This window comes from Dromaius novaehollandiae, chromosome 13 (assembly GCF_036370855.1).
Source record: "Dromaius novaehollandiae isolate bDroNov1 chromosome 13, bDroNov1.hap1, whole genome shotgun sequence".
NCBI classification, from domain to species: Eukaryota; Metazoa; Chordata; class Aves; order Casuariiformes; family Dromaiidae; genus Dromaius; species Dromaius novaehollandiae.
This window is the reverse complement of record NC_088110.1, coordinates 5797854-5823526: the sequence shown is the minus strand read 5'-3', so window position 1 is coordinate 5823526 and position 25673 is coordinate 5797854. Positions and strand designations below refer to the sequence as shown.

General features: G+C 42.3%; 1 long non-coding RNA gene across 3 annotated transcripts in view; it reads right to left on the bottom strand.

Annotated features, from left to right (window-relative positions):
* LOC112984390 (uncharacterized) overlaps positions 1–25673 on the bottom strand; it is a 591798-nt gene that overhangs the window by 244866 nt on the left and 321259 nt on the right. For all 3 annotated transcript variants that reach the window (XR_010391380.1, XR_010391382.1, XR_010391384.1), the window contains one exon: positions 21326–21395. This is a non-coding gene — a long non-coding RNA (uncharacterized LOC112984390). The remainder of the gene's footprint in view (positions 1–21325; positions 21396–25673) is intronic.

Genomic DNA, 25673 nt, shown 5'->3' with positions numbered 1-25673 from the left:
ACACTAATGCTTTTATCACCACATGCTCATCAACAGGAAAATATAGTTCCTGTTCTTGAGCATGTTAATGGTACAAAAAGTACCGAATTTATAAAACTATTCTTTTAATTATGTACTTGGAAAACTGCTTAGATACATGAAAATTAAATAGATCTAATGAAGTGGAATGGAGTGCTAAGTTTTAATTAAACAAATTAGAAAATTGGCAGAAGAGATATTAAGTGATCTTTTGAAATGGAAATAGCATGCTTAGTTCTACGCTTCGTATTAAGATTACAGTTGGATGGGTAAAATACTCCCAAAAGTAACTTGGTAAATTCTGCACCACAAAGTGCACCTATGCACGCAATTTTCTATGAGTATTTGCTCAGATGAAAAAGTGCTTGTATGCACTTTGCCTTTACTTTACTTTTGTTTAACAAGCATCCTAGGAAAGATGCTTTCTAGACGCACTGTTTTCTGCAAATAGTGAATTGCTAGTGAATCTTGGAGAGAATAATTTTCAAAATAATCTCAGGATCTGGACATCTCCTGAAAACCTGATTACAAGCATTCTGCTCACCCAGATACCGAGAAGCATCATGCAGATGACCTGTCGGGTGCTTGACCACTGCCTAAGCACTTGTAAGATATTTCTAGATTACATACAACCAAGAAAGCTTGCAGAAATTGCATAGGATATTCAGAAAAAGCATCAACTACCACAACGTTGAAACGAGAACAGAAATCAGTGCATTTGTCACGAAATTCATCGTTCTGCGGCATTTCCCCTCATCCCCCCACCCGTGCTCGAGCAGCCTTCGGCTTTCGGCAGGCAGCGTCCTCGGGGGTTACTGGGAGAGCTCCCAGCTCCAGGGCAGGGAAAGCTCTTCTGCCCCGCCACTAAGGAGCCCTGCAAGTTTATGGCAAGTTCCAGACTTGGATTAGGGTTTTTTTTGTTAAAAAAATTATGAAACATAAGAAAATCCATACCTCATTAAAAAACCTATCCCTTCACCGTGTTTGCTGGCAGCATGGCAGACCCAAGCCACACGAGGGAAGGGCAGCGAGCCGCCTGCCCAAAGGCACGCGGGGAGCACCCGGGGGGATCGCCTCACTGCCGCGCGATGCCCCGGCAGCAGCAACCCCCACCCCCAGCGCGTTTTGGGAGCCCCCTTCCTCACGGGGACATGGGGGCTGTGAGGGGACGGAGGGGGCGGCCGCCGGCCCGGCCCCAGCCCCGGCCCGCGCTGGGCCCCTCAGGGCAGCGCAGCTCCACGGGCCTGTGTGGGAAGCACCGTATTTTCTTCTCCCCGTTCTCTCACCCAGAAATCCCGAACAGCCCCGGGTAAGCGTTAGCGAGGGATGTCGCAGACCCGCAGCCACATCTGTCCGAAAGCTCGGCGTAGGGGCGGGGAGGCTGCAGCGGGAGCCGCTGCTACTGCCACTGCCTGGGCTTGTCCATCAGCCTGAGCTGCTCAGCGCTGAGCTGAGCTGAGCTCGCCCGAGCCCGCGCGGTCCTTGCGCAGCTTTGGCGGGGCATCGGCGACCCGTCCAGCAGGCCGCTCCCCCGGCAGGGCGCCCGGGGCAGCCGGGCCGGGCCGGGCCCTACCACGCCCGCAGGAGACACCACCAGCGGGGACCCCCCGGCTCTGCTGCGGGCGAGACCGCCGGCGCCAGCCGATCGCACGCAACGCAGGCCCAGCGAGCACCAGCGAGGGAGGGGACAGGTGGTTTTCCTGGGGCACCCACGGAAGTCAATCAAACGACATGAACGTCCAGGCGGCCCGGACGTGTCGAACAGAAGTGTGACTCCGCAAGCCCGGCTGCTTTTTCTTAAAGCCATAGTTTAAAGAAGTTAAACACATGCTTGGTTTTAAGCATACGTCTACATCTCATTTAAATAAATAGGACTGAAGGTGTCTGCTTCAACGCGTCTCTGAGGAAGTATGCATCCAGGGTCTTCGCAGAGCACCACCGATGCCCACGCTGCGCGGTACTCACCGCTGCAAGACGTCATCGATCATCAAACCCAGCCAGTTACACGTTTCGAGTCTGTCGTTCATTTTGAGAGCTGTGATTTTGCAGTCCCCACCAGCGCTACCACAAACGGAGACTTGTGACTAAGCGTGTTTCCCAAATTTCAGAAAGTTCTTGCTCCTTCTAAAGATGTTACTGCATCTCATCCTAAGCCCTGTTTTGTAAATATGAAACACATCAAAACCCAACAATCTCAAAGCTTAATCCTAACCGGCAAAATCGGCAGCTTCTACCCGGAGCCCAGGGCAGGGTCCGAGCGTGGCGGTGAGCGGCGGTGACAGCGAGCGGCTGCGGAGGGCAGCAGCCCCTCTCGCCTCCGTCCCCAGCGCTGGCGACGGAGAGGGCTGCGGGCACGGCTGCGAGGGCCAGCGGGAAACGGCTGCGTGTTCAGAAGTCACTAACAGGCCCTAGCTGAGGGGAACTTCAGCTCAAAGTATTGACCCAACAGCAAGGGTCCTAATGCAATGCAGTGCTTAAATGGGCGCCTTTTGCTGGCTTGAGCAAGGAGGGTGCTAAGCACGCGAGGCACCAAGAGCGGCACGCACAGGTATTCTGCAGAACCGGGGCGCAGAAGTCCCTCTGACTCCGGGGCTTTAAAAATCAGCACTGATTTTAAGGTCTCACCAAGGCAAAGCAGCACTGAGGCAAGCACCAAGTCTCCTGCACTGTTCTGAAGCACTGAAATCACTTCAGAGACCGCCTCTAATTCTAGATTTAAAAACCACCTCTCTCTCCTCAAAGCTAACCAAAACCCAAAATACACTGCACAGAAAATACTGTTCAAGGTCTCCGACTGCGTGATTATATCGCCTCCTCCCCCCCCCACCTATTGCAAAACTGGTTTACAGAGCAAGAGAGGGAGAAAGACCTTGACATAAAACCTAATGCCTGAAAAGCCTTCAAAAAGACTTAAAATAAGCATTTGTCTCTCTTCATAATGATTTGAGCTTGGAAGTCACAGAAAGGTCACATCACCAAGGGAGTGGCTCCCAAGGCAAAGGGGAGCCTTTATTACTTCAACTAACCTCCTCGAGGGCAATTTCACATCCGTAATACAAACTATTCAAACAACGTGCAATGAAAGCAGGTAAATGATCACCTTGTATGTGCTCAGATTTTGATTAGCCATTTTATTTTGCTCCACTTAAAGTCTAGCACAACTAATTCTTTAATCCAATATTTTTAATGTGCTCAGCTATATCAGAAAGATTTTTTTGTTAGCACTGCTGCATGGCACAGTAATTAATAATAATCCTAATAATCAGAACTTGCAAAATAAATTATTACTGAATAAGCAGAATTAAAATTCTGTATAGTTCTCTCATATCCGAAAGTAATGCTTGCACGTCTCTCTAAAGCATTATACTCAACAGATAAAATTTGACTGGAGCGTGGCTGTCTTTTAGATATATTGTACAGAAGTAGGAAATATTTGTAGTATACAATATGTATTATAAGTGTATTGCTTTTCTAAAAAAGCGCTCTTATTTTGTACTACCTTCTTCCTGTTAGTTGGAAATCTTACGGAGTTCCTGCATTCAATGAACTCACCTACAGCACGCTATTTTTTCTCTAGATCTAAGAGCAGACAGAATGCAGACTCCCTCTGTTTTATATCAGCTTTTGTCGAGTACTATATGCCTTCTCATTTTCGGGTTATTACAGTAGTATTACCCACTTTGTGGTGCAACCTTTCCCTAATCATGACATGGCATACTCAAAGCTGAGAGTGGAATAACATTCAATGTTTTCTCTCAGTAGCTGCCGGGTTTAATAGAAGCAGAGACGAATAGAGCAGTACCTCCGGTGTACATAGCACCTTCCATCTGAGAACTACAAGTCCTTTCCAAAGACAGCCCAGTATTCTTATGTCTATTTGGATAAGAGCAAAACAGGTACAGATCAATTAGCATCAAGTTTTAAAAAGAATTAATGAATATAAATAGCCAACCTAGCTCCCACCTAGTGTCTGAAATTGAAAACAAAAATGCCCTTCAATTTTCAACGCTAGTGTGTGGCAAGAACCCATCTGTGCAGGAACCTAGGATATAGGAGGAAAATACTCTGGGAGTATGTTCATGTTACACTGGACCATCCCAGGGGTATTGCAGATGCTCTTTGGGAACCGTGGTACGAGAGGGGACAGCAGCAATTCCTTCCTGTTCTGCACTCTGTGAACCCCTAAATCAGTCAGTATCTACTGAAAGGACCGAGGGATTCTGTAAGAAAAGAGGGAAAGACAGAAGGGTAGGAAATAGCCTGAATTAATCAGGGATTTGTACGATTAATCAAAGGAAAGATGCTGACACCAGCCTTAGAGTGTTAGGAGAAGGTAATAGAAAACACTGGAGACAAGTAACACGGATTTTTGGGGAGCACAAAGGAAGACAGACATGGGACAAAATCTGCTAACACTAGCTTCTTTTCATCATGAAATAGCTCAAGGAAAACGCGCACCTAGCCTGAGCCCGAGACAGAAATATCTTTACTGCCAGTCCTGGAAGACTCCCCTGGCCTCAGAAAAGCACACACCATGAGACAGGCCAAATCTGAGCCTCCGCCCGAGCTATCCTACCTTTCTAAGGCAATCTAAATAGAAAGGAAAAATGTGCATCAGAAACAACAGATACAGGCTTTTCTTACTGGGCTTCAAATTTTGACCCTTTCAATTTAGGGTTTCTGTTTTCCCTTTTTTCCTAGAGCAACATCAACTATACACCTACCTCCGCAACACAAACGAACGAGACTCTCGCAGGACGCCAAGAAGTAAGACTTCAAGAATCAAAACCCCTAATACAGGAATATCACTAGGCTTGCGATAAAATTAAAAGACTTGACATTACTGCTGTGCGACACCTTTAGTGTTTTAGAAGGCTCTGAGGAGATTTTCTTCTCAGAAACATCAAATAGAAAATGGGTCCAAAGCTTGGTCAGCATCCTTCGGTGCCTGCCAAAGCCTCATTCCAGCTCCACTTTTGAAGTCACTAACCTGAGTGCTCACAACACTCAAGTGCAGCACAGGCTTATAATATGTTTTTATTTAAAGAGAAGAAATAGCCTACAGTACAGCAGGCGTGAGATGATATATATCCTGTCTGTTCTGAACGAACTGCTGTAGCAGACATTAAAGAGGAAAGGTGAGTTTTAAGAACACAGCTTTAGAAAAAACACTCTACCAGCTAAACCTATTTCATCCCCACTTATATCTTATTTTTAAGAACGGAAGACAGAATGAATTAAATTGAAAGCCATGTATTAAGTCTTTAGAATTTTCACAGAAGTTTATTGAACAAAACTCCTAGGAAGCTGCTTGCTTTTTTATCCACAGAAACCTATTTATAGGAGCTGAATTCTAATAAACACAGATTGCAGTGCAAAGAAAAAAAGGTCAGCAGTGTATGCTCAAAGCTTTATTGATGTCTTGTCAATCAATCTTTTATTTTGTTGTTTAATTTTTTTTTAAGAAAAAAAAATGCATGTAAGCACTTTTTCTCCTAATAGTGGATTTATTGAGCATTTCAACAAATCAGATCATAGATACAATAAGCAATGATGGCCAATTATCAACTTTGTGTTTTCGGGTCAGGTTGTAAATTGACCTTGTGTTCGCTTTTCTTCTTTCTGGGGAATAGCTAAGGCCTTTTCAAATATAATAATTTCCAATAAACTTTTTTTCCATGTCTGCAACATTCCAGAAGAGCTAGCTTACTAGGGAAGAAACCAACTCTCCTGGACAAATATATGCAGTCACATATATTGTCTCCTTGTAAACTAGTTAAAATAATAAAGCTGACTGTCTTAAACCTGAGAGCTCTGAAGTTTAGTGGATGGCCTTTAAACCATAGTGGTTTTCTCCTAACAGCTGTTGCGAGCTCTGTAGAGCACCGTAACAGACCCCAGACCTGATGCTGCAGTGTATAACATGAAAGGTCCCACCAACTCCGCTAAGCCCTGGCATGACCACTCATGTCAGCAGAACTACTAGCAGGTGCAGCAGCCAGCATTTATATAATAAATTCTAGGACCCAGCTTTAATTAGTACAGCAGTGATATAAAAGAACACGTTGTCAGCCATATTCCTATATTATTGCAATCACAAAGACAAAGCACAGGTGGATTTGAACCAAGGTCCACCCCAGACCAGTCTCCATCCCTCTCTGCTGCCCACATCATACGCTGCAGAAACTTGGAGGCAGCAGCTGCCAGCTCATCTTTCTCACAGTCATTTTCATCCTGCTCTTAACTAGCCAGGGATTGACTTATGCTGGAAACCTGACATTTCCCATCCCCTCCACAGAAATGGTGTTATTATTAAGAAAACTTGCAATGATTATAGGCATGTTCAAAATTTAATTACTCATTGTATGAAAAATTTGTTCCCTTTGTTCCCTGAGCTGTACATAGCTATTTGTTATATTTTTTTTAAATCACATTCCATCTTAGTCACCCCTTCTTTCCAAGGCAAACCACCCAATCTCTTCCACCTGACTGCCGTCCATCCTCAACCTTTTGTTTTCCCAACTTTTCCAGCATTCCTCTCAGTTCTGTAATTTCGAGAGCAAGTCACCAGTACCTGCACATAGTAATTTAGACTGGACTGCATATTATCTGCTATTTGTCACCATACAACTTCGCATTTCTCTCTTTTATCTGCAGTTTCACATTGAGAAGTCAACACTGAGGTGTCCAATATGCTGCTGCATTCCCTTGCCTGAGTTGACACAGTTAATTTAGCAGACTATAGCAGAGTTACAGGTTATTTTCTTCTCTCCAGTACACATCGCTTTGCATTCACTTGCCATCACACTGTCTGCCCACCTCTTTAATTAGGTCTTTTGTTCTCTTAAGTCCTTTCTTCCTAATCTAAACAATAAGAACGTATGGACAGAAAAAAATACGTGCATTGCCAGTGTCCCTCAGAAGATCAGAGAAGACAGAAAAAATGTTTTAGTCCATGAGAAACATCCACTCCACAAAATTCTCTACAACACTACGTAATGCTTTCATCTGTGGCTCTCATCTCTCTCCCCACCTTTTCCGTAACTGAGTACTTGCACAGTCTGAGAAGTAATCTTGATATGCTAGCTATTAACTTTTTGCTATATACTAATAGTCTAAGCAAGTATCTAAAGGGAAAATACGCTGCTATATTTTGAGAGGTTAAAAAACAACAAAACTCTGCATTTTAAAACATTACCATTTTACTATTTAGAACATACTAGAGGGACCACCAGGAATACGACTCAAAGACTCTGAATAAGGGGTGGCAACTGATCACTTTTAAAGGAGTGAAGGTAAATGGGGTCACAGAACCGCTCTGATTGTTGTCACAGTGGTCGTGAAATTACCTTCTCCAGACAGAAATGCCCTCCCACGTGGCAATGTAGTACATTGGTGGACCAACTGACACATGGCATTTTGGAGCTACTGTCCAGGCTGACACCACATACAACTTCATTTTGCATCACTAGCACTTGTCTTTCCTTCTTCGCGTCATGTCCCTTATCAGCTAGCCTTACAAGAGAATGCCATCTGTGAAGGACTGACAAGTTCTGAATAAACTCTATGGCAGTTGGCATTAAAAAGCAAACATATGGCAATAGCAGTACATACTACTGGGGGGTTTTTTTGCTTTATTTTATACAAAATATGCCAGGCTAATGTAAGTTAATGGGAGTTAGCTGGATAATATTCTTTGAGGGGTCAAAACCAAACTCACTGCAAAGTGTCCTACAAACAGTTCACAAACAGCTTTTAACTGCTGTAAATATGTTTGTAATTTACAGATCTTATCTGACTAATAACAAAACTAAATTTGTCTAAAATTATTCCTGGGATGAATTGTTTTGTACTCCCTTTTCACATTCTACCATTAATGGTGTTTGGTTAGTTACTGCATATACTTCCAGCTGTCTGACTGGATAGCAGATTACTATTAATTTTATAAAAAGAGTGAAGTAGAACAATAAATACTGTGAATGCACTTCTAGTTCAAATTAATATTAAACTTATACAAGGTTTTGATGGATACCAGTAGTCACATGAAAATTCCCAACAACATATAATCAAACCCTACAATGAGCAACACGTAAAATTTGAGTCTTTTACACACGCGTACACACACAAACAGACACCGCTTCAGGAACCTGGTTTTTATTATTTGGACAGCTCTGATTCTGTCTCTCATCATGGAATAAAAAGCTCTGGCTGGGAAGCAGTCCCTCTGGGAGAGATCTTGATGTTGTTCTTTTCTAGATAGTTCAGCTGATTAAAGAAAAAAAAATCCTGTTTTAGCAACATGTTTAGAAAACTTTCAAAAAAATTCTCAAAAAATTGGGGCTAGCACTATGCCAGCACATCTGAGCCTGGTTCATCTGTCAGAGGCAGATCAATGTATCCCCCAGAACTAAACGCCAAGCTAATAGGTTCCCTCAAGGAGCCACTGATCCTCTTTGTCCAGGCTTCTACTATTTGGGAGAAAATAACATTGCTGGAAAGAAAATACATATTTAAAATATTCATTAAGAGTTTGGAACAGTAAGGCTTTCATTTTGTTAAGCAACTTAATCAGGCAAATATCTGTATTGGAAAACAGCCCACTACTCTGGAGTTATAGGTTGCAGAAAATTTTAAACTCAAACTTAATCCTCCACTGCTCGGGGGGGGGGGGGGGAGGGGATTACATCTATTTTATGAAATTGATTTAGAAGCCACAAGTTGTTTTCTTCTTGCCAGATCTCTGCTACAGGATGTACATTTCTTTTTGTTTCACAAAGCATAAAGCAAAAATGTCTTTTTATATTTAGAAAGTACACAGATTTAAGTTTTCCCTTTTGAGAAGTAAATCAATACTGAACCCGAAAGAAAAGAAAACAGCAGCTCTGAGAACAACAGTGGATTCCCACTTTGAGTCACTTATGCCAAGATCCTGACTCCACAGAAGTCAATGGCAAAAATCCAAGTGACATGGGGGGTAAGAAATTCACCCTTCATTTTTCTGAAGCTATCATGTACTTAGGTAGCAGAGAGCTATTAAGGATGATCAAATCTCAGCTTTCTGTCCTGCTGCATTTAGTTTAATAGTATGTATGAAATACATAAGGACATACTTGCTCAAGAAATTTTAGCAGAGTTTCTTTTTTTTCCACTCATTTCACACACACACAATCACACAGAATAGCTGGGGTCGGAAGGGGCCTCTGGAGACCACCTTGTCCAACCCCCCTGCTCCAGCAGGGTCAGCTGGAGCAGCTTGCCCAGGGCCACCTCCAGTGGAGTTCTGAGCATCTCCAAGGATGGAGACTCTACAACTGCTCCGGGCAACCTGTTCCACTGTTGGATCACTGTTACAGTAAAAAGCTTTTTCTTTTCTAACTAAACACCTACTATTCTTGCATGCTTTATATAGGCTTCCAGACAGAAATGGTACCGTGTAACAGAGAAGCTGTACGAATGCAAAGAGATTCCTCGCCTATAATAAAATATTTACTTGCCTCTGCCAACACAGCCACTGCTATATTTATCCTTCCAGCATCACTTTGAGGTAAGGAATAACAACATACACATCGTACACATGGAAAACAGAAGGATGTGGTGACCTACCTAATATTGCACAGGAAGTATGCGAAAGAGCAGGGAAGGTCTGAGCATGAGGCTAACTGTTTTATAGCAGATGTGTGAGATATCAAGTAAAAGACTTAAATTATTGATGGGGAAACTCACAACGCTGTGGAACTCGCAGGGAAGGATCTCCTCGGGCTCACACTCTGCTCTCCGGGATGACATCTCACAGGGGTGCCAGCACAGCAGTCAGAACTTTCCTCCCACTACTTTCTCATTAAAAACCTGGCTGGTCTGAGAGTGAAAAACCTTATTTTCCATTTAATTCTGTTCAAGAACTACTTTTTCTATGTTGTCAATTAGTTTAGATACTTTTCTGTGCGTCTCCAACCATTACATCAGAGACAGAAACCATAACGCCACAGCTTTTATTTTGCTGTGCTAGAACATGTAAAATCCTTTTGTTCCTTCTCATAAAAGAGGTTTGCCATAGCCTTAATAGTTCTCGTGACCCTTCTCCACATCTGTTCCAGTTTTGCTGAACATTCCTGTCCGTGGGTGACCAACACCACACTGTACTCTGAGGTTGTGCCAGAGTCACTATAATAGCACTAGCATTTCCTCTGGAAATACCACTCCTAATGCAGCTCACGGTTGCATTGCCTTTTTCACTGCTGCGTCATTCCTTAAAATAATTCTCCTTATAACTCGCAATACGGAGAATAGAAGTATGGAATCACTATAATTGAAATATGGTTGGTTTTTAAGGAATTTCTTTGAAGCAGTGAGCACATTTCACAGATTATCTGAGAAGCCTTTGGAAGCATCTGGAGATATACGAGGAAAGAAGATAGAGAAAGGGAAAATTGGGGGGTGTTAAATACAAGTGGAGCAGAGATATGAAAGCCCAGAAATAGAGATTTCTTGTGTGCAATGGCAGGAGGATACAGGTATTTTCCTGACTGGGGGTTCTCAGAACAGATCTGCACAGAGAGGGGCTTGCTGCCTGGCTCTCACAATTTCTAAATCAAAGGGGCCGGTTATGACAGGTTTAAAAAAAAACAGCTCAATCTGAGAAAGTAGTAGACACAAAGTAGAAACTTCAGTCTAGCTATCTGAATAAGCATTACGCAGCAACAGGGGCTAAACGAACCAGCTTCTTTATCCTTTTGGCTCAATGTTCATAAAGAACTATACCAATGGTAAGAGCAGACCTTCATACTGTCACCACAATCATGCTATCAGGGCAATAAACGAAAAAAAGACACCGTTTTTTACTTTAATTAAAATATTGTGAAAATTGAGATAGCATGCTGAAATTTATTTACTAAATGTAAAAAATAGTTTTTCATACAGCTACCACTCTGTCATGGAATCTGAATTCTTCAGGACGTAGATTTTTTAAAAAGTTTTCTAAATAAATACAACAAAAGATTTCCTGTGATATAAAAATTTCAGCTTAATACCATCATATTCTTTCCTTTGAATGTGAAATAAAAGTATTAAATTTTTACAATATTAAAATATAAGATATACTTTATACTATGTGTATATATATTAAATATGCATCACTAAAAGCAAAATGATAGATTCAAAACATTCTTGAATTGAAATTAGAAAGCTGACAATTCATTTTGACCTTTTCATCTAAGAATTTCAAGAGTACTGGCACATTTCTGTGAAACGTTTTTATTTCAGCATAACTTTTTTTTTAAGTAAAAAAACTTGTATAGATTATTTTTGTTTGGTTGGGTTTTTTAAATAATCTCTAAGGAACATCAACTGGCATTTTCATAGGGGAAACCTAGAACACCTTAGTCAGTCAAAGCCCCATTGATTGCATCCTCTGATGTTAAAAATATTTCATTGCTACCGTATTCCCAGAAAGGAAGATAATGTTGATGGCATGAACAAATATGTAGTGATTAAAGTTATATCTTTTTGCCAATCTTCTTACACCGAGTATTTTCTGAAGAGTCCCCATGAGATGAAAGGAACATCACATCTTGCTACCCTAAACAAGAACTTCAGTCACCCGGTTATACAGCTTTCAGGTCAAGGAGATACAAGGCCATGTAAATTGAAGTGATTCCTAATGACTTCTTTTCCCATAGCTTTATTAAGGCACAAATAACCATAAAATGACTCTATCTATCGATTCTGAGCCCAACATACAACTTGCATTATTCCCAAACCCTGAAGAACAATGGCGGGGAGATAGCACATCCTTGGCCAGGGTGGTAATTATTACCAGAGGTCGTTATCGTCAGGGGTCATTGTCAAGTAACGAGCAAACACCGGCAGAACAACGGTGCCGGTAACCCGGGAATGTGCTCGTGGCCGTCCGGGGCGCGCGCCCCGAGCCTGCCTTTCGCCCAGCAAACCCCCGCTGCAGTCCTCTCAAACAGCGACGGGCAGTTCCCCGGTGCCAACAGATCACACGCGAGTAAATCTGAGGGCAACAGATCAGAAATTGGTCCTGGGGGTCCGATAAGCGGCAGCCCGTCGAGGCTCTAAGCGAGGCTACCGCCAGCTGCTCCCGAGAGAGGTGGAAAAACCCCGTGCATTACGCAGCGACAGAAAAACTTGCATACAAGGAAAATCTTTTTACACACCTCTCCAGTTAAAGATTGGCTTTGCTAGACAGATAAAGTCCTAAATGACTCCTAAAACTCTATGTATTACTTTTATATCCTTATATCTTTCTATATATACCTATTTCTGGCTGAATGTATGTTCTATCATTTTCTGCAACTTCCTTCTGGTCTCCTTAAAAATCTCTAAACCAAAATCATTCAATAATAAAAAAAAAAGCCCTTTTTAATCAAATAAAAAAAACAGAACTGTAATTTAATTTTAGCTCTAGTATAAGACAAGTTGGTTTTTTGACAAGAAAACATTTTATTTTAGAAAAAAATAAAATACACCTTTATTTCCACAGAACCTCTGTAGAGATATTTTTTAGCTCTGCTTACTATCTCCCTTAATGTCCAACAGTTTTGCTATTCTAATACGCTCTTGCTTTTTGCAAAATCTTGTGGCAAAGAGTTTTGCAGGCTATGCACTTTCTGAGCAATCCCCAGAATAAAAGCATGAATGAATCAGTCTTTCTCCTTCACTTCTGATTTCACATTGTACTGCCTGAACTTCCTAATATTTTGTCCATCATCTCTTTCTTTCTCCCTTTTTAAACTCTTACAGTGCAATTAAAGAACCCTAAAGAAATAAAAAAAAAAAAAATTCTATATTGCTAATAGGTTAACTTACATCTGTGGTTTCTTCTTTGCAACACAAGCATAATACATACGATAATAGCAAGCCTTACTATGCAGGCTGCTTCTTCCCCCCGCAAAGTGCATACTAATTATTGCAGCAAAATTGAATTTGCCGGTGCATATGTTAAGGTTAACCACACAGTTAGTAACGAGTAGAGCACTGAGAATCAGTTGCGCACCCAAGAAGGAAACAGATATTTAAAATCATGAGCAAGATGCCAATTATTGAGTCTGGAAAATAATTCAGTTAATTTCTGTTTTAAGATTAAATAATTCTAAAAGGTACTAAGCTGCTTTCCATGCTTAATTAGGGGCTAGACTTCACTGAAAACCTCCTGAAACACTGTCAATGGCAGAAAAGTATCTCTTTAATCTGTTTCCTAGAATGTCACAGCATCTTTGACAGAAAAGCATCACTGCTTGAAAACTTTATGAAGTGCATCAGAAAACTATTGCATTCTTGATCTGTAATATCTAACATTTTTGTTAATATATACATTGTCTAAATCTTCACAGAAGACTCAGGAAGAATTTACAGTGTATCATTAAAATTGATAAATGGGGCAGAAATGCCATTTAGATGAGAAAAGGCATCCTGTAAAAGAATTAAAATTTAAGAAATTCCTGAAATTGGAAAGTAGCAGTTTTGATCAAATGATTCAAATTCTCCCCTATCAGTCTGATTTGTTTGGGGCTTAATTCTCATAAAAGCTGCTGTAAGAGGAAAGAGCAGAGCATTTTCTTGTCAATGCAGGAAGGGCTGATGGCAGAAAGAATAACTAGCAAAAAAGCCAGCTACAGCCGAGGGAAAAGCAAACGACATGAGAAGCCAGTACAGATGCATGGCAGGGACTCTGCTTGTCACGTTGCCATGCAAGTAGCTAAGATTGTATCAGCATTTCCCTTGTAAAACTCCGTTTTTAAAGAATTTATATTACTTGACTGTTCAAACACATTTTTAGGCAGAAACAAGGGCACACTGTGCAGGGGCAAATTTTAAAATTAAAATTGGTCTCCAAAATTGCTCCAATTTTCTGCATGCAAATGCTTCCATGTGAAAAGATCTACACTGAGACATGAAAAAGATACTTTCTTGATACAGCATTGAGTTCAAATATTTAAAAATTGAGTTAGAATATTTAACTCACTGTTAGAATGAGTTAGAATGTTTAATTAGTTAGAATATTTAAGAAAAAAACCCAAAAAACAGAACAAAGGTTCTACTAGCATGAGTTCTCACTGCTGCGGGTAGACATCCTAACACCAAAAAGACAACTCCAAATAAGAACAACCATGCCAAGAAGTAAGTGTTGGTAGGATTTGCCTCTGGATTTGCACATAAATGCATGGCAAGTTTGAAAGTGCAATTTTGGGAGTCAATTTTAAATCAGCTGAGTGATTAAAATAGAATCTCAAGGCATTTTCTTTCCTAAGATAAAATTTCATCCCTTTGGAACAAAGCTAAAAGAAGAAGGGTGAGGCTTCAGGTCTTTAATCTATTTTTCTAACATACATTATTCACTTGGAGAATAAAAACCAAACTAAATCATACCAGTTTAGTCTTTTTCTCAATTCATTGTTTTGGTCTTAGATTATCAGCTGTTCTACTGTTTTAATCAGCTGGCTTTTCAGAAGATAAAAAACAAGGTTACAAACCATTGTATGTGTATTAATAAAGACAATATTATTACAGAAACGTCATCACTTTTAAGCAAGATAAATGGTTCTTTTCACCCAAAATGTCAAAGCAATTGCCTACATTTTGTTAAACCAACAAGTCCTTTTTACAGAGCAGCATGATGTTAGGAATTCATGTCAATAAATTTTAAAACAAAACAGAGTGAAGTTGCTAAACTCTGTTGCTTTGTATCAGAGAAAACACATGCACCAAGTGGCAAGCATTTTTCAGTCCCCTAAATCCTCATTCGATCTCTGTGCCACGCAGGCAGCGAGATGAATTGGAGTTTCCAGATCAGTTACTCGTCTTTCCAAGCAATTTGTCTCTTACAGCGATCGGGACAAGAGTATTCAGAACAAAATACAAGAAATCTCAATATAGGAAATCATCCTTCCTACAAAAAACAGTTCCTTGCTATTATAGATCTTCAGACATATATGTGCGTGTGTGTGTGTGTGTGTGTGTATATATATATATGTATATATGTGCACGCATGTATTTGCAAACAATTGTTAATTTAGAAATTATCATCTGGGTATTATCAGGTTTGTTCCAGCATGCGTACTCTGGAAATACTTGTACGACAGTAGTTTCTGCAGTACCCTCCCACCGATTTTGGGAGAACAAACATGGTTTCATTTTCTTCTTGAGTCTGGAGAAGACACCGAGCGGTTAAGCTGCTCTGCGTGCACATGGCTGGAGCACAACCTACAGATGCAGAACCTTTGTGCTCTTAATAAAGCAGCAGTTGGAGTTGAGAGAGACGGAGGCCTCCCGTGTTATTACCCACCATGTGGTACATGAAACAACTTGCAGTCAGGCCTGAAATCTCCGAGGGCTGAGGGCTGTAGAAACACAGATGAAAAGACAACGCTGGCCAAAGATTGATTACAATGCAAAACTATTTGCTATTTAGAAGTGAAATAGGGCTCATCACGACAAGCCTGGAAGCAATACTAGGTCACTGGTGCCTGAGCAATTTTTTTCAGCTTGAGACGCCTTTTTTTTTTTTTTTTTTTTTTTTTTTTTTTTTTTTTTGAGGCTTTTTCCCCCATTAAACTCCATGCAACTAGTCCTCACCTCTCCCAATAACTGAGCTGGCTATGCCACTGCAGCCACCAACCCTTTCTAGATGCACATACTGGTTTATTGATACAACATGTTTATATTTTAGTACATGCCACTATCACAGAGTTATAGGATCAGATGTATGCATTTAAAAATAGCTGTTTTTCCCCAAAAGGTTTAGAAAGATAACTTAGTCATCCAAATTCCAAATCAAAAACCTTAACCGCAACATCTTTTTCTCTCCCATTAATTGTTACTATTTGATCAGTGTTATTTTTGCCTCAATTTTTGCCTTTTAACTATCTCTAAAGTTCACAAACTTGAGAACAATGCTACTTCCCAAGGGACTTTTCCCCAAGGCCTTCTAGTTCTAGTACTAAATCTTTAAAACATGGGATGAAACACAATATATACAGCAACATTAGAGTTCTTTTGAACTGTCTCACCACGGTCTTTTTTTTTTAATGCAATTTTCTTCCTGCTGTTTCAGAACAAGGTAAGAATCAAAGTGGAAAGGAAAAATGTAGTCTCTTTGCCTTTCCAAAACAATCCCCCGCACGCCCTGTTAATGGAAAATATTTCATGATCTGCTATCTTAATACTGTGTAAAGGTGCACAACGAATGCTGTGAGGAAGAGCAAGCGATGCCCCTTTATTGCTCACTACTTTTTACATTCAGGATTTTCCCGTAGCTGAAGTCCTGGTAAGCCACTCGGAAATTGGGAAGGAGCCTGACTTTAGCTGACATTGCTCCCTTAATTATTTTCTCAGTAGGACAGGACCTGTTAGCTGGTGTAAAGCAGTAAAGTTGCTAATTGTTCCTTGAAATCACAAAGAGGAAGAGAGGTGAGAGGGGCTGCCGGTGCAGAGCAAAAAAGCAAGTCACACCTGCCAGGCGCGACCTGGAGGCAGAAGCCTAACAGACGTGGGAACCACTCCGAAAAAAGTCCATAATTGCCAGTTCCCTGCTCATACGAGGTCTCACGCCAGTTGCATTGGACTCCTCCTTCCACGTCCTCCCCAGTTGATTTAATACGCACTTAGGCAGCAGTTTTAGTACTTAACTATCTATGCACACATGCAGACCAGCAGAATCGTAGCATGCACAAAGAGAATCTAAGCCCAAAGCCTGGTCTGCACATGCAGAACGGAATTTTGTCCTCAGGTGCGCTGCTCCCAGCCTTGCTCCCGCGCCGCGGTACAGCTACGGGAAACACGAGGCAAGGCACCTTCGCGCTGCCCTGCAGGACTGGAAGTCCAGGAAACTGGGGACAGGCAGGGCGAGCCCTGGTGACCAGCTAGGAGGATCGCAGGCAGAGGACAGCCTATTTCAGTCCTCGTCCCCTAATCGAAAACTCAGGCTTCCCCACCATTTTCTGCAATGTTTTATCTCAAGCAGAGTTTTCTTTTGAAGAGACTTTTCCGACCCTCTGCTCACGAGAGAAGCCAGTGCAAAGCACAGGACTCCACAGAAAGAAAACCAAATTCAGTTGCACGGAAACTAATACAAAGCTGGTAACACACTCGCTCCACGTAAACGTCGGCTCTGCCCGTCTCGTCTTCCAGCAGGCAACATCCCTACTAATGGCGCTCACTGTTCAGACGGACTCTAGATTAACAGACATCTCACTACTAGACGTAACACCCAATTCTGAAGTACTCATATTGCTTGCGTACTTTAGCCCATGTCCTTAAACCAACTCAGATATTTAAATTATCTGCTGAAATGAGACCATGGTTGCTTATATAGGTCAATGGCTAATTATCTACCTAACGTCAACGCCTGCAATAACATCAATGCACAGATCGGATCATTATAAGCAAAAGGCAGGTTTCTTCACAAATGATACTCGGCGTAACAAGAGTTAAATACTTTTAAAAATATATTTTCAGATAGCTTCCTTGTGAAGACTGCTTGGAAAATACTTTTCTAACCCAGCCATCTATGGCTTATTGAAACTGTTGAAGAAACCAGGGAGTTTTCAGTTCATTTCATAAGACAAAAATGCTTAAACACTTGGAACCAAAGTTTCATAACTGTACTTTCTAAGCTGACAACAACTGAAATGTGTACAAGTCATTTAACACTAATACACAGAATAATATAATGTTATAGCCATAGATTAACTATCCACAGGAGGCAGGTTTGGCTGGACTTGTTGCATGTTCTCGACTTCATACACATTGCTAGTTCTCCTCTTCCAGAAAATACTGTGGCTGGGAAGAGATTTTTGGTTCATTGTCTTGAAATTCATTTTATTTTCTTGACAAGATGACAAATGCCAATGAACTGGAGCACTGGAGCATACAAAGCACTGAATGGCATACTTATGTGCAGTGTGTGAGCACTGATTTTTTTCATGCTGTATTATATTCATCCCAAATATTTTTTTCTTAATAAACAGACTAATTGTCATTAGAGAGCCAAATATTGAGTCTTTGCCTATACAGAGGCAATTCCTTTGAACTCGGATGTGATGCTGTGGTGTGGCAAAGGGTTGAACTTGGCTCAGGAATGGTAGAAGTTATATTTTGAGCTATAACAGTTTCCTAAAAATCAGTGTGAGCACTGAGTGCTCAGCTGACATAGTGGACCAGTAAGATAGCCCAGGTCCCTCAAGGTTCACACATACTCCTGCTTTCAGCGGGACCACTCCCACATATAACTGCTCCCAGAAGAAGGCTACATGATTTGTATTCAAGTGCCCAAGCATCCATCTGCAAACACCGTAGCTCAACATACCAAAAAGATCTGCTAGTTTGTGCACCAAGCCAGAGGAATGCAAAGCAGCAATGTTTTTCGTAGATGCCTGCGCTGCTGCTCTCTGCTCTCCTTCGCAAAATTCCAGCTTCTCACCCCAAACCCCACCAAATTCTGTGCTACCCATTAAAACCACCGTTCTCCTAGTCTATCCAACCCCCTGCTCGGAGCACAAGACACGGCAGTACCACACTGCTTGATCCTCCCTTCTTACCCCTCACTGTCCCATCTAGTCCCCAGCTCCATGGTGGGAAGTGCTGAGGCCCTGAGGAGACTCTCACCCTCTTGTACAGTTCTGGGGGTATTTAGCCATTCACACTGCCACTGTGGGACACACCTCTCTCCTTAAAATTCTCTCCTTCCTCAGTACAAATTCAGCCCATAAGGCTACCACAACATTAGAACCCAGGTCTGTAAGTATTTCCAATTAATAGTAAAGTAAAGAGTCAGAATGAATTCAGCAAAATTCTACTGTTTTAATCAGACATAGATTTTGCATCATCTAAGCCACTTTCACTACTAAAAACTCAGAGTTTTGAACAAATTCCACTACATATACATTTAAATCTGTCCACTGAACTACCCTGAACATTTAGACCACCTCTATAAGACATATGCATGGCACTCACTATTTTAACACAATTACTCAGCCTATACACCTCTTGCCTTAATTACTGATGGTGCTTTTACATACATACTTCATCAACTATTTATTTTCCAGTGATGTCACTGTAATGATTTCTACTCAGCTTGGATGTTTTACGGCATTATTTATCCAGTTAGATAGCTGTCTTATATTTGACTGGTTTGGCTTTTTGCAGAACTCACATCCACTATAAAATTTTGCTTCCTGCTTTCAGGGTGGTTCCCAGCAAGCCATGGTGGTGGTGCGCTGAGGGTCGATCATTTAGCATTTCTATATCCTGGTGATTTCACTGTACTGTAACATCAGAGCAACGGTTTCTCTGAGCGCCCGGCTCGCATCACCTCTGCCGTGGTAGGTCAGATAGCAATCGCTACTTCAGCAGAGGCACCGTGATTGAAAATGCTGGCATCAGTCTTGCATCGGGGGTCTCTGCTAAGAGTCATAGATTCACTCATTGATCAAAACGAGCCCCCTAACCAAAGGTCCAGGGAGTGGTTAGATCTGTGCTTATTTTTTAGCCTAGGAGTAGTTTCATACAGTCCAAAACTACCGTGTTTTCCTCGCCAGACATGGCGAGGAGGTCCGAAAGACTTGCTCTCCGCTGGCAGTGCCAAAGGCAGCCTATTTTCCCACGCATTTCATGGCAGCAGTAACAGCACAGCACAAAGCAAGAAGGGAGGGAATGCCTTGCTTTGCTATTTTCCTGCAGCATCTAGGAAACCATTATTTTCCAATAATTGCCAATAATAATACAAATGCACACCTCTCTCCTTTATTGCCTCTGCTGCTTGTCAGTAATGCATTTTTTGTAAGTCTGGGTGAACAGGACAAAACACGCTGGTAACATTTTGAAAACTGCCTTTTTGATCTGAAGCGACAGAGACCTTTCCCCCAGGGCACCAGCAGAAAACAGAAAAATTATGAACATAATAAGTAAGAGCAAAACAACTAAAACCTTGGGATTTACCACTTCTTCCAATTGTGATTTTCCAGCCTCCCTGTTCATCAGTATTTATTATTTACCTTTTAGCTTCACAGTGCTTCCTTTTCACTTGGGATATAGGTTATTGCTTTGCAAATTGTATATTAACATTGCTTACCTACAAATACTTTAGGTATGATCCCAGGGGCAGTGCTGAATGCATTTTAATGAACACTTGAACTCTTAGAATTGAGTAGTATTTATTTTAACCATAACTAAAAGACAAAGTTGAATTCCAAGTCTGGTAATTAATTTACATCTACTTATGCTTAAAAAGAGACTGAAGTAGGGCAAAATCCACTCCCATGCAGGAGAGAGTGGCATTATGCCTTCGTCCTGTTTTAATTCCCCCCAAAAACAGACCTTATAGGCTACAAAAAGCTAGTCCTGGGATACCCACAAAGGGAAAACATTAGCTTTAATGGGGAGACGCATAACAAAACTTATTTAGGATACAAACGACTGCTTAGAAAATTTGGGTCTGTAACAACTTTTTATAAACCAGTCTGCCAGGTTCCTTAAACCAAGCAGTTGTTCCCTCTTTGGATATTAGTAAAACATCATGAGAGAATTAGGACAGCTAAAGTACTCTCAGATGTTTGCAGTGATCATTCCCCAGTTGTATGTTTGGAAAACCCAATGTGTAAAATTTCCCATAAACAAAAGGATTTTTAAAATGTCAATTCTGGGATGTTCTTGGCTCAGACTTCTGGAACAAATAGGAGAAGGTTTATGAATATAAATAGTTGATGTGGATTGTGCTCAGGAATATTTCTGCTTATAAACCAAAGGTAAATATAAACAACAGTAAAAGCATCACACACACACACACGACAGCGCTAGGAAATCTGGAGTTGGGGCTACCTGTCCGTTTTCACTCATCCTGCGACAACTCACTACGGCAGAACATGTGGTACGAAACCTGACACCAGGCGCAATCCCAGAACCAAACCACAGTTTGATTCCTCCCAACCAAACTCTGCCAAGATGTGTGTGAACCTTCCATCTTCTCGCACAAATGCTCTCCGTGGCCTCCCCAAGTCCTTCACACAGCCGTAACTGAATAGGTGGGTCACAACATCCCTTTTAGAGAGAGAGCTTTCTCCAGTTTCTACTGATCACAAAAGTTGAACAACTTTTGCCTTTCACAGAAAATTTTTGGAATGGATATGCAAATTCCAGGAAAGTTTGTCTGCAAGCTGACATGTTAAGTTTTGGAAACATGATTGTGAGCAGTTGATACAAGAAAGAACAAAGCCCAAACTCTAGGTTTAAAATAAATATATATTTTGTATATACGTATGTATGTATGTATGTATGTATAAAAAATTCTTACCTTTCCATCATGACTTGATTAGCAGCAACAGGTTCCAGGTTTCATTTCTGGCTCGGCTCTCGTCAGAAACCTGGGAAAATTAAACCAAACTGGTTGAGTGTTCAGTGAACGATACTTTCATCATTGCCAACAGTGAATGAAATGGCATAACTTCACTGGAGGGGGAGAGGAGAAAAGAGTAAATGGGAACACATTCAGTGAACAACTATCTCCTCCCTCCCCCCTTTCCCCCCAAGTACAGTGATAATTAGTCATATCGTTACGCATTCAGAAGTACAATGAGTTTTTGGTTAGGAAATTGGTTGTTCTTAACCAGAATCTCCTCTAATACCTCTGTCCTTTAATCTAGGTCATCTTGCATCCCCAAATTTCAAGCATCAGCTTTTAGATGACGTTGGTTCCATTGCACCAGCGCAACCACAGCCAAGCACACAGACACACCCAGACTTTCCTGCCTCATTACAACTATGTACCATCAGGTTTATACTTTTTTTTTTTTTAATAGAAAAATACCCCAAATAGGCAAAACAAAGTACAAACTGAAAGTGCTTTTGGCCTCCCTCTCTTTCTGCCACTGCCAAGAACATGCCTTTCTCACCGGCCCTCGAGAGCTCCCCGGCAGGGGCTGCTTGCCTCTTTTGGGCCTGAGCTATTGGGCTTTTCTTCATTTGGGAACAGGTATGTGAGTGTGCACATGCATGAGGCACTTCAGTTAAAAATGATCATACAAATGCTCATTCCATTTTATAAAAAGGCTTTTTTCTAAAGTTGCAAACAGAAAACATTTCAAATCAGCTCCAGTCCCAGCAAAGGCTGCAGAAGGTCAGGGAAAGGCAGCACAGGAAGCTCCCCAGCTTGGGCTAATTCCTGACCATGAGCCTGTCCATGATCTCCTACCATCGTCTTGGGGGCTGTACTTTACATGCCAGTTTTATCTCCAGGTTCAGATATCAGAGCACCAATATGTGCTATACAGCTGTCGTAGAATCACCCTTTCCTTATGCTCAGCACATCAACAGCAATATGGAAAATACACTCACCTGGGTGCATCTCTTTCTATAACCTCAGTTTCTCTCGGCTTTTATTCTTTCCCTGCCTCCAAAAAAGGGCTAGAAAAACATGTAGTGTTTTTCTAACAGGCATCTCACCAGCCCTGCTAATACCTGTCCTGATAAGACCCCATCACTTCCCCCCAGCCATGCAAACAGGCTATTTATGGCAGTATGTTGGACCATGTCTGGGGAAACACCTGTGCCGAATTGAGCGAGCACGAAACAGCTCATGTCCGCACTGAGGAAGGGGAATACGCATGGCCTGCGCTATGGATTAAATGGAAGACTTGCCTCGCACGTCCATACTGCCTCCACCGAGATGCCCTTCAGGCCACATTGCTTGTGTTTTCACATGCACTCAGCAGCCCCAGGGGAGCAGCCCAACTTTAACTGCACAGGGGAAACCGTAGGTGCAGCTGGCTGCTAAGGCACCAGCCAAAGCACGGCCCTGAGAGCCTGGGTGACCCAGTGCTCAGGAACGCTGCCACTCGGAAAGGCCCCGATTCACAAACAGGTATGCCGCAAAGCCGCGCAGCCAAGCCTCTGTTATTAGGCTCTTCTAACACACCAGCACACACAGCAAGCTCCTTCAAAGCATCCAGCCAACCCTTCTAGTGGGCCAACTACACAACTGCAGCAGCAAGGAGCACCCACGTAGAAGAGCATTCCTCTGCACCCCAGCAAAATCCCGTAGCAGCCCCAGCAGGAGCTGGACACGCAGCAGAACAGCAACCCGAGGTTGTGCTCCTCCTGCCAAATAACTTGGGTGGACCAACACTCCCCAGAGCCATTTGGCTTCTTCGGACAGACCACCCTACCATTACGAGATCTTGCTAGCCAAGTACTGCACACAGGGAAACCAAACTTAGATAAGCTCAGAATAACTTAGGCCAGAAGAGACCTCCGGGGGTCATCCTGTGCAAGCTCTTCTCAAAGCTAGGCTAACTTGGATCAAGTTAGTAACTAACTTGGATCGGGCTGCCTGGTAATCAGCTCTGTCAGAAACTGGGACACCGGCCAGTCGCAGCATGCCACACGCAGACATACCCTTGATGATATTTTGGATCACACCAACTACAAGAGCTATAACTACAAGTTGGTATGTAGAAGGGAAAAAGAAGAAACTGAAAACAAGAGTAGCCTGTTCACAGTCAAATTCAGACCTGTGCTTCCACTCCCTTTGAAAGACAGTAGAAATACATAACATGGGTTCAATACATCCAGTGTTTTTAAAAATAAAACCAATCTAAGGAACTCCGACTCCTCCCAGCGAGATCTGTTTCTACTATACGCTTTGGCCTTACTGATTTTGCTAAAGCACACCAGATTTTAGCAGACACAAAAGCAGAAAGACAACATCTGCAAGCACCACACTAAGAACAACCAGCTGGAGTCCACTTCCAGCGCGCAAACATTGGAATATTTGCTATGTCACACTGGCAGGATGAGACCAAAGTGCCATACTTTGAGTACTAACTAGTATTTTCAGTTATTTTGCTTTACCCAAGACTTAAGAAACGTCGCTTCTGGTGAGGGATGTCATTGCTGTGTATGTTATATGCTGGTTGGAGAGGCAGGAAGACAAAGAAGGAGCCTCTCCAGCCTCAGCGGAGCACTGGAGAGACAGAGGGAGCAGGAAGGGAAGAGGCCAAATTTCCCACTTGTTCCCATACCCGTAGCAAAACCACCATTCTGTTCAGTTTAACGATTAAATACCACTGCTTTCAAATAGGTTAGCCAGTCTCTCTGCAAGGCTTTTCTCAATGTCTTTCTTTTTTTTTTTTGGCCTCTTCTTCTCCCTAAAAGCCATGCTGCAACTCTACCAAAGACAGAACAAGCAAATATGCTGAACATATGGATACTAAAGGAAATGATTTCTCTAGCAATGACCACATGAAAACTCTTAGAATTTCCTTCCGCAGCTCATGACTTTTTAGTGGTTTGGATGACCTTGATAGAAAAAGCAAATATTAGGTATCTGATCTGAATTTTCCATGACAGAGCAAACGCCAGAAAATCCCTTCCGTCTGTCAAAGTGTTGATAGCACACTTTACCAAGCACTCATTTATTCACACTGTCTAGTGGCTGCACATATAACTGCCCAGAGGTGATGTAAAAGACTCTCCAAACTTCTTAGACAGTTTCCCTCAGCGTGCAAAAACACTGTTGTTATCAGAGCAATAAATAATCCTTAAGTTTATTAAATAAATCTGTCTTGGGTCCTTAGAATTCACAATTATCACAATTCAAAAATACATAACTTTGAAAGTATTTTTGCCCAAGAAAACCCCTGAGAGGTGAAGAAATACATAATGCAGAACTAACAAGGGCCAGCTACACATTTTTCTGATGCCTGTAGTCAATAAGCCCACGCAGCAAAAGCCAGTTTTGAGCCCTTTACCCCAACAAAACGACAGTAAAACCCTGACCCTATAGACACAGCTTCTGCTAAGGGTCTCTGAAGCCTAAAAGGCAGCGAAGTAGTACCGGCGCAGCAACAGAGGCCTCTGGAAACAGAGGCACATAGGTATCCTCAGGAGATGCCCCATTTCAGAGGGGCTCGCAGGCCTGCGGTGGGAACAGACTGGGTATGCTTATCATAAATTTGTAGACTGTAAGTCTAGAAGAACTCCCTGAAACTTGTGTTACGCTCAAATCACAGGCTGGTGCTTCCTGCGTTAATTTGTACTACAAAGAATATCCACGAAGAAACCCTTACCCTGTCCCCGTTGCAGCTGCAAGTGCTCTCAGCGAGTCACCACCGCCGTGACGGCCACCCTTACGGCGTAAAACAGGGCGGAGATGCACGTAACGGTGCCAACATCCAAACAGGCCCCCTCACAAGGGGCACCGAAACCTCAGACTACCAACCGATTTCACAAGAAATCTTCCCATCCGTAAGGATACAGGAACTTATGTTTAGCTAAACTAACATGTATTTATGTAAACTAACATGTATTTATATGTCGCATATAAATTTAGCTGTTACGTAACACTCCCAGCTCTCGGAGCGCAGACGAGAAGAGCGGTGTTTCAGCAGGAGATGCTCGCTCTTCGGCACTTTGTCGGGGGGGTGATGGATGGCGGCGGTGGCCGCGGGACCCGGCCCTACCGCGGAGCTCGGCTTCGCCTTCGGTGGGCACCGAGCGCTCCGGCAGCCTCGCGCCGGGGAAGAGCGCACGCCTCCGGCTCCCAAGCGTGTGGGAACCAGAGGAAACGGAGACGTTCTTTGTGCAACCACACATCTGAAATCTGCTGGGTCACTTTCCTGTAAGCGCCGGCCGTATTTTTGTAC